Source organism: Elephantulus edwardii, unplaced genomic scaffold (genome assembly GCF_000299155.1).
Source record: "Elephantulus edwardii isolate Elephantulus edwardi_28Jun2011 unplaced genomic scaffold, EleEdw1.0 scaffold00336, whole genome shotgun sequence".
Classification (NCBI taxonomy): Eukaryota; Metazoa; Chordata; class Mammalia; order Macroscelidea; family Macroscelididae; genus Elephantulus; species Elephantulus edwardii.
The window spans coordinates 1,256,479-1,267,462 of NW_006400086.1; positions in this window are offsets into that span (position 1 = coordinate 1,256,479).

Below are 10,984 nucleotides of genomic sequence, written 5' to 3' on the forward strand. Positions count from 1 at the left end.
ACATCCATTATAATTGAGAAGATCGGATCTGGAGTTTAGAATAATAGTTAGGGTTGAAAGTTTTTGGTTTGTACATGCTAAGTGTAATCTTAACACACCTGTATCCTTCAAATGAAACCACAACTAAACAGGGAAAGAAAAATCTAAGGAAAAGGAAAATCAACTAGTTTATAAGATAATTCCTATTCATGTTTTAAAGAGGGGAGAAAAGGAAAGATTTCCTCCTAGCCATGGGGCCTTATGCGCTGAGCAAATAATTTCAAAAGGTCAACTATATGAAGAAGAGACTCATCAACAACCTATTTTATGCAAGAAGACACAGCCTTGATTATAAAAAATTAAGAATACCGGAAGTATTTATTTACTGAGGAAAAGATTACAGACTATGTAATAGTCTATGTAATTGTCAATATCAAGAAAACAAAAATTCTCACCAATAGGCAACATTACGGTAGATGGAGAAGAGATTGAAGTTGTCAATGATGTCATTTTACTTGGATTCCCAATCGACACCTATGGTAGCAGCAGTTAAGAAATGAAAAGACATGTTGCATCGGGGAAAATCTACTGTCAAGGAACTCTTCAAACTTGTAAAGAGCAAGGATGTTAATTTAAAGACTAAAGTATGCCTTATCCAAGCCCTGGTGTTTTTGATTGCTTCCCTTGCAACTGAAAGGTGGGTGAACAACGAGTAAGGAAGATCAGAGAAGAATGAATGCCTTTGAATTGTGCTTTCAGAGAAGAGTATGGAATACTCCATGGAAAGAACAAACAAGTCTGTCTTGGAGGAAGTGTAACCAAGGTGCTCCTTAGAACAAAAATGGTGAGACTTCATCTCATTTATTTCAGGCATGTTGTCAGGATCAGCCAGTCCTTGGATAAAGACATCATGCTGGGAATGATGGTGGGTGAGCAAAAAGAAGACTCTCAACAAGATGGATTGGCACAGTGCCTGTAACAATGGGTTGGAGCATATCGGAGATGATGATGATGGCACAAGAGAGGGCAAGATTCAGATCCATTGTTTATGGGGTCAGTTCGAATTTGCCAGCTGCTCTGTGGGAGAAGGATGAGCAATCTCCTCCCATGCGATTTATTGCCTCTGCAAACCCAATGGAAGATCAGCTATGGCTTGGTTTCAACTCAAAGGCAAACAAAAATAACCTGATTCATAGTCAACTCAATATCACCTAACAATAACATAGTGCTGAAAGGAGCTCTGAAGATGTGGTGACATAAATGTTGCACTGAAAACCCAAATCTCAGTGGTTTGAATCTAGCAGCCACTCTGAAGGAGGAAGGTAGGTAGTCTCTTCTTGTAAAGATTTGCAGCTTTGAGGGTTGCTAGGGGCCTGAACTGACTGGATAGTAGTGGCTTCCCTCTTCCCCAGCCCCCTTTTATAGTGCCTTATGTCCACGGGAGAAAGATGTGGAAGTTTTCTTTCACAAAAAGTTACAGACTTGGAAACCCTTGGAGCAGCTGAGGGGCTTCACCCTTTGACCTTGTGGTTGGACATTGACTATCAGTGCACTACCAGACCTTTTCCAATATACAGTACTATACCACATTTGTATTTGTTTACTATTTCTCCCTTATGATCATGACAGAAAACATAATAGTAGAATAAACTTAGAGGCATTTAAAGTGCCTAGTTTTGGTGGCCGTAGTCTATAAGGAAGCTCAGGTGGTCTGATGGGTAGGGAGTTGAACTGCTAACCCAAAGGTGGTGCCTTTCTGGCGATTTGAATCCACCAGCTGCTCTGTGGGGAAAGATGGACAATCTTCTCCCATGTGATTTACAGCCTCTGAAAACTCACTAGGGAGGTGGTCAGTTATGGGTCTCTTCAGATTTGATTGCAATGAGTTGAGTTACATACTTAGATTGCGTAAGAACTTTGGTGGCCTAGTGATAAGAATGTGCACCGCCAACTCAAAGGCACATGGCTAGAATCCACCAGCTGCTAAAAGGAGGAAAATTAGCAGTCTCCTCCCAGGAGATGTGTAGCCTCTGGAAACTCCCTGTAAGAACAGTTATGAGTCAGTTACAACTCTCTGGTACATAACAACAAGAAGTGTGTAAAGTGTCATGCTACTAACCCTGAGGTTAGGAATTTGTCTCTATCACATGCTCCAAGGAAGAAATATGGTCAGCCTTATTCCTCTAAATCTTTCCACTCTTGTTGTTAGGTACCATTGAGTCAAGTATGACTCACAGTGATGCTATGAACAACAGATCTGAAGCTAATCTCATCCTGTGCCATCCTCACAAACTCTGACATACTCAAGTCCATTGCTGTAGTCACTGTGTCAATCCACGGTTAGAGGGTCTTTCTCTCCTTCACCATTCCTCCATCTTTCCAAGGATGACATAGCCAAAATATGTGAGACAAAGTTTTATCATCTTTGCCTCCAAGGAGTACTCTGGCTGCACCTTCACCAAGACGTATCTGTTTGTTCTTTTGACAGTCGAAAATATTCAGTACTTGGAGAAGAGATATTCAATACTCTTCTCCAGCACCACAGTTTAAAGGCATCAATTTTTCTTCTGTCACCCTTACTCATTGTCCAGCTCTCAACAGCCTAGCAAGTGATTGAAAAGAACATGCCCTGAATGAGGTGAACCTTAGTCTTCAAACTGACATCATTGCTCTTGAGTATTTTGTAGAGGTCCTTGCCAGTAGATTTGCCCAGTGCAATACATCTCTTGATATATTGACTGTTGGTACCAAGTATATTGATTGTGGATCCAAGTAAGGATGGTCTTAAACTTTTCTCCATCTATCATGATGTTGCCTATCTGTCTAGTGGTGAGACTTTTTTTTTTAAACTTGAGATGCAAGCCGTATTGAAGGCTGTAATGTTTAAATCTTTCCACTAAGCCTTGGAAATCCGATGGAGTGTAATTAGGTATCACTAGATGGCAGCAGGCTGTTTATTGTTCATTTTTTATTTCATTTTTACTGATTGTTGAGGGGGTAGAGTTTACTCTGTTATTTACTTTTGAAATGGTTATGTGAAGTGAATGTTTTCAGTTGCAAACAAGTTTTTGGTTGTTTGGGGTTTTTTTTGGTTTTTTTTCCAGCTGGGAAGCATCTGGGAATGAAAAATGAGTTTTGGAAAAAAAAAAGGAAAGAAAAAAGAATTATATTGTCACTTCCAGAAAAGTGCAGCCTTCAAGATAGAGCAATTTTTTTTTTCAGCTGTGGCTTCATTTGAAGAGAATATAAAGTACATTTAATAATTTGACCTTGTTTGAGAAACATTTTCTAATTGATAATCTTGGATGATTCCTAAAAACACTGTAAATGCCTGTTGATGGTTTGGGGGATGGAGTTATAAACTAATAAAACTCTGATCTGACCAAATTAGGGACATGACCTGAAATGTGTAAACAGCTTCATGAGTTAACATTGTAAACCTGCCTGTCTGTATTAATATAAAACTGATTCTCCAGCTTTGAAAGTGCATCAGAAAACTTGGTAGCCAGGGAGAACACAAGAGTCATGCAGGAAACCATCTAAAAAAGGGTTGTGGAATAAGATGATTATCTATGCTATCTAAGATTTATTGAGCACATATCACAAATATAAATAAAGACGGTCAAAATGCATTTTTGGCAAGAACACAAATATGGTAGTATTCTATTTAACTGGATGTTAAAGCAGCTTTGCTAATAATAAATTGTGACCCTGTTTCACTTGTATATGATGGTTTTTCTCATTCGGCCTGTGCCTAAACTTCCTAGGTATTCTTGTGGGGAATGACTAACAATTTGATGAGTGGCAAGCATGAGGAATCTGTCTGCTTCAGAGTCTGACTAAACATGCACAGAGCTATCTTCCTCTTCTCAAGAATATTGAAACTCAAATTGCTTACTAACTCTTACTTAAATTAGATTTTACTCACTACCAGTTCATAGACTGACTGTATTATGATTGAACCATGCATTGATCTCAGAATATTTTCAGGGCAAAAAGTCATGTTCCAGAGGTACTGATTAAGATGCTGAGTCACGATCATGCTCCAAAAGCTATGACTAGGCATTTATGCATATTGGATGATGTCCTTACAACAAGATTAGTTATCCAGAAAACCAGTACTCTTGAGTCACATCCTGAAAACAAGGGAGGATACATGACAGATTAACCAGTGAAATTGAGAATGGCGTCCTAGGGATATCCTGAATGAGGAAAAACTGATCTTCACCAAAGTGAGATTAGTTCAAAGGCAACAACAGATGGTAAAAAGACTATAGAATAGGCCTTTAGAATAGGATAGACACGTCCTTCTTCGCTTAATTTCAATGGCCAGGATTAATTTATTTGACATTTTGAGCCCCAAATGCCTCATTTGTGATATCTGAATAATAAAAATTGTATCTCAAGGTTAGTGAGACTTAATTGGGCTAATCTATGTCAAGTACCTGGTACTTAGTTTGACACCAGTAAAAGTTTAATAAGCCATGGTCTTCTATTATTAGTATTTTCTAAGGTCACCTGGCAGAATTCGAGCTACAGTTCGCTCTTGTAGTCATTACCTTCTCACGTAAGGCAATATCCATTAATCATTTAATTAGAAGGCCACATTTAAATCTGTGAAATCACACAGAATTTTTTCTTTTTCTTGCTTCAAGCTCTGTTGTCTTCTCTAGCCTTTCCTTTCTGCTTTTTCCAAGTTCTATTCTAATTGCCTTGGCTGATATTTCTTGTTCTCATTGTTATTTGTGTATTTTTTTTATTCATCACTTTAATTTCATATTGGTTTGCATACAAAATTTGTATACATTGTGTTTCACACATTCCTCTATACATGGTGTTTCATATGATCATTCCTATACATAATGTTTTATATAATTAATCACTATTGATTCACGCTTACCATTAATTACTTTGCCTTTTCAGGTCTCACTGCATCTTGATGCCCTAATGTGAATGGAAAGTATTACATATACCTCATGATATTTTTTTTTCTTTGCCCAAAGACATACAAAATAGAGGAAACATACAGTCCATACTTCTCAAATGTCACCTAAAAAGTGCAACTAAAAAGGTCACTTTAAGTGACATTGTAGAATTGTATCCACTCCTAAAAGGTTTGTCTCTACATCTTGCTCATCCACTTTAAAAACAAATGAAACAAAAATGTAGTTATTTGATCATTTTTGGGAGATTCTCCCCACCCCTCTTTAAAAAGTTTGTTGACTTAGAAAATGAACTTTTCTAAAAGAACATATTCTGAAAAGCAAAACACTAAATACATGCCAGTGCCTACATACTACTGCACTTATACATTTCTTCTATCCTTCACTTCTTTTTCCAGTCCTATTAGAATGGACTACTCTAGCTGCAGGGTCTTGTACAAGTTACATTAGTTCTCAGAGCACTAGTTTAACTGTTCAACTATTTGTAAATTAATAATGCCAGCTTTAAACCATCTTCATATTTGACAGGAGAATCCAATGAGATTAGTGCATTGAAAACTATTCAAAGCTAAACAAATGCAAGAAATTATTGTTAGTAGGATAATAATCAGTAAAGACATTGTAATGAAACCAGGAGGCTAGTAGAAGTTGGAGATGTAAGTACCTAGTTGAACAGATCAGAGATCTGGAGGATTGTGCAGGGTGGGGCAAGGTTCAGATCTGTTGTAATGGGGTCACTATAAGAGGTAACTCAATAGCAACAGGTATGAATGAAGGGAGTTCTGGTGGCCTTGTAGGTAAAACGTTGTGCTGTCAGAGGCTGGAATCCACCAGCCACACTGTGGAATGAAGATAGACAATCTCCTCCTATGCAATTTAAGGCCTCAGAAAACCTACCTGCTATAGGCAGTTCTGACTTGACAGCATGGAACCATGAGAACAGTTATGAAAGAATTGCCAACTAACTCATTGGTAACTAATAGCAACTGTTAGCAACCACAGACAAATATACTTTCTAAAGGATGAGGGGTGAGTGTGTAAGTAGATGAAATTTATTTTAACATTTTGCTTAGTGGTTTAGCCTACTTAAGTAAACCATAGTAAGTGCATAACATAATTTGCTATTTATCTAACACTCTTCCATATATCCATTGCAAATAGCTTTTTAAAAAACACAGACATTGACTTCACACATGGACTTGACCTGATGGGCTGCATAAGAATCAGATTGACAACATCTGTGGAAGGAATCATTAGAGAAGCTCAACATTAGCTGTCAAAACTAGGCCAGGGGCAGACTGTGGAACAGATCATCAATTACTCATGTGCAAGTTCAAATTGAGGCTGAAGAAAATGAAAAAAAAAAAAAAAGTTCACGAGAACCAAAAATATAATCTTGAGTCTATCTACCTGAATTTCAAAATAATAATTTTTTAGCTTTTTTAAAATGTTATAATGATTTATTTACAAAGTTCAAATACATTGTTTTTCACACCAGATCTTTCCCATTTCATTCACCCTCCTCACCCATCTCAAAATAATCTTAAGAATAGGCTTTAAACCAGTTGAGTTGTGGGATGACATCAAGTATATCACCTATGAAGAGAGCAAAAGATCATTAGAAAGACAGAGGAGTAAGAAGAAATTGAAATGCATGTCAAAAGAGACGCTGAAAATTGCACTAGAGCATTGAGAAGCCCAAACAAAGGGAAAAGATCCTGAAGTAAGAGCTGAAGAGAAGATTTCGAAGGGCAGTTTGAGAAGACAAAGCAAAGTATTGTAATGTGCAGAGAGTTGAAATTGGAGAATAAAAAGGGAAGAACTTGTTCTGCATTTCTCTAGCTGAGAGAATTGAAAAACAAATTTAGGTTCCAATATTGAAAGGTTCTATGGGCAATACATTGAATGATCCAGGAAGCATCAATAGTAGATGGAAGACACAGAGTCACTGTACCAAAAAGTGGGAATAATCATGGAGTCGTATAATTTGATGGAGATGGGGTGGGGGAAATGGGAATGATTTGGTGTGAAAAACAATGTATTTGAACTTTGTAAATAAATCAGTATAACATTTTTTAAAAGTTAAAAAATTATTATTTTGAAATTCAGGTAGATAGACTCAAGATTATATTTTTGGTTCTTGTGGACTTTTTTCATTTTCTTCAGCCTAAATTTTAACTTGCACATGAGTAATTGATGATCTGTTCCACAATCTGCCCCTGGCCTAGTTTTGACAGCTAATGTTGAGCTTCTCCAATGATTCCTTCCACAGATATTGTCAATCTGATTCTCAGGAAGTACCATATGAGCCGGAGCCAATAAAGGATAAAGTTGAAGCTGCAGTGAAGGCATTAGCAGAAAAATAAGGTCCCAAGAATCGATGAGATACAAATTGACTTGTTTCAATTTATAGATACAGCCCTGGATGCACTCACCAGACTATGCCAAGAAATTTGGAAGGTAGCTATCTACCTCTTCCACAAATTGGAAGAGACCCATATTTATTCTCATTTCCAAGAAAGCTGATCCAACAGAATGTGAAAACTATCAAACAATATCATTACTGTTACATGCAAGCAAAATACTATAGAAGCTCATTCAAAACCAGCTAGAACAGGGATCAACCGGCCCCCCTGCAAGCGCCGTGACCTACTGCTGTGACCCCACCACGGCCTGTTGCCAAAGCGACCCCAGCAGACATCAGCAACCTGACTGAGGTACTCACTCACATGTGACTACCCAGAAGCCAGCTCTGCCAGGTGCGAGCTGTACTGCAACCTGAGTGAGGTCCCTGTGAGTCCCCACAGGGGCAGGCAGCCCCGCCTAGCGAGAACAGGACGTCTACAAACTGAGTGAGTTTCTTGCGAGGGTACCCGCACATCAATACCCAAGCAGGTATCCTAACTAGGCATGAGGGGGACAGTTGCAAACTAAGTGAGGTTTTGACAAGTGCCCATCCGTAAGCTAGCCTTTCTGGGCACCAGCAGGACATCTGTAACCTGAGTGAGGTCCCTGCGCATCCACACCCAAGCAGGAAAACTCTCCCACCAGGCGAGAGTGGGACAGCTGCAAACTGAGTGAGGTCTTCCCACTTGCCCACCTGGACAGTTAGCCCCACCTGGGCAACTAGCCCCACCAGGCGTGAGCCATACAGCATACACCTGTGCTTGTACCTGCTCCCCTGCCCCTTTCCCCTCACCACCTGGCATACACCTCTGTGCCTACCCCACCTCTTCCCCCCTCCCCCTCCCCCTCACATCTCCTCAGGTACAGTCAATTAACTGCCTTGCACCTTGGTCTGACTTAGCTGTAACAATTATTCAAAAGAAGAGGCCACTTTCATAGGCCATGAATGGACACTTGTTTGGTTCATAAATTCAGAGAGGTACACAGGAAACATAGCTGCTACACCCTCATCTGTAGCAGTGATTTCAGATAACGAAATTATCATCACCTTAGGCATGAAAAATCCTACCACAGCATCATCAAGAAAGATACAGACCACCTCACAAGCTACACAAGCACAAAGCAAGATGTCACCCCCCAGAACTGACACAAACCCAATGGATTTCCTGGAGCCAGAAAGTCTGATGGAACTTTTTGACACGGAATTTAAAAGAACAATGATTGAATATTTTTCAGTGGGTGAAAGACAAACTGGAAGAATTACAGGACACTGGAAGCAACAACCAGGAAGAGCTTAAAAATAATCCAAAACAATGCAGATAAGACAAATGAGGCATTAGAAGCTCTGGAAAAACAAGAAACTGCGATCCATCATATGAGGTCCAATGTTTTAGATTCTGTCAACGTTATGGAGGGACATATGAAAAGAGCTGAAGAGATGGAACACAGAATCAGTGAAATTGAAGATAAAATTGTCACTACAGATCTGCCAGAACAAAAAGAAGAATCAGAAAGAAAGGAAAAAGAAGAAAACCTAAGAATAATGTGGGACACCATCAAGAGAAGTAACACGCACATCATTGGAATTCCAGAACAGGAAGAAGCAAGTAAAGGCACTGAAAGAGTTGTGGAAGAATTACTGGAAGAAAACTTCCCAGGCATAATGAACAATAAGAGAATATATATTCAAGAAGCTGAGTGAACACCATATAGAACAGACCCCAAAAGAAAAACACCAAGACATATCATAGTTAAATTCGCCAGAACAAAAGATAAGGAGAAAATACCGAGAGCAGCGAGGGAGAAACAAAGAGTAACCTATAAGGGAAAGCAGGTAAGACTAAATGCCGATTACTCAGCAGAAACCATGTGAGCAAGAAGACAGTGGATTGACATATATCAAACACTCAAAGAACGCAACTGTCAACCAAGAATATTTTACCCAGCGAAACAGTCCCTCAAATATGAAGGAGAGATCAAGATAGTCCCAGAAAAACAGAACTTAAAGGTTTTTGTGAAAACAAGACCAATATTGCAAGAAACACTGAGAGACATACTTCTTACAGAGGTGCCACAGAAAGCAGGATGGACCAAAGTAACTAGCAACAACACCAAAGAGAACTCAACACAATGATAGCAATAAAACCTTACCTCTCAATAATTACACTGAATATGTATGGTTTAAATGCACCACTGAAAAGAAGAGTAGCAGATTGGATTAAAAAACCAAAAATCCATCAATATGCTGTCTACAAGAGACACACCTGAAAAGTGAAAATAAACAAAGACTGAAAAGAAAAGGGTGGGGGAAAAACATACCAAGGAAATGGCAATCAGAAACAAGCAGGAGTAGTGATATTAATCTCTGATAAAATAAATTTTAATGCAAAAACCATCATAAAAAACAAGGAAGGTCACTACATAATACTTAAAGGACATTATTAAAGAACATGAGGACATAAATATAATAAATATTTATGCAACAAACGAAAGACCTGCAAAATATATTTTTTAAAAATTGACAAAACTGAAAAAGGAAAGAGACAACACTGCTATAGTAGTTGGAGACTTCAATACACCACTCTCAAGAAAAGATAGAACTACCAGAAAGAAACTCAGCAGAGATGCTGAAGAATTAAACCACACAATAAACCAGCTCAATCTCATAGATATTTATAGACTAATGCACCCCCCAAAAGCACAGTATACCTTCTTCTCCAATGCGCATGGGACGTTTTTCAGAACAGATCACATCTTGGGCCACAAGGCAAGAATCAATGAATTGAAAAACATAGAAATCATACAGAGCATCTTCTCAGATCACAGTGGTATAAAATTAGAAATTAAAAATTAGAGGATAAAAGAGAAAAACCCATACATTTGGAAGTTGAACAAGACCTTGCTTGAACATAAGTGGGCACAAGAAGAAATAAAAAATGAAATGAAAAATGTTTCTTGAAACAAATGACTAGGAAAACATAACTTAACAAAACCTCTGAGAATCAGCCAAAGCAGTAATCAGAGGTAAAATTACAGCAGTAAGCAAACACGTCAAAAGGCAGGAAAAAATGACCATTGATTCTCTAACCCAACATCTCCAGCATTGTAAAAGAACAGCAAGAAAATCCGACACCCTCTAAAAAAAATTGAAATTGTAAAAAATAGGGCAAAAATAAAAGAAATATTAAACAAAAACAATTGAAGCCATCAACAAAACTAAGAGTTGGTTCTTTGAAAAGGTCACATTCTAGGTCAGAAGGCAAGCATCAATAAATTTAAAAACATAGAAATAATACAAAGTATTTCCTGAGACCATAATGCTAAAAAATTAGAAATTAATAACAAGAGGATAAGGAGAAAAACCATACATCTGGAAGCTGAACAACACCTTGTTTGAACATGAATGGTTACTAGAAGAAATAAAATATGAAATAAAGAAGTTTCTTGAAACAAATGACAATGAAAACACCACTTAACAAAACCTCTGGGAAACAGCCAAAGTAGTAATAAGAGGTCAATTTATAGCAAGAAGCAAACATAGTAAGAGGCAGGGAAAAATTGACCATTGACTTCCTAACCCAACATCTCCAACAAATTGAAAAAGAATAGCAAGAAAACCCAACAGCTTCTAAAAAAACCTGAAATTATAAAAATTA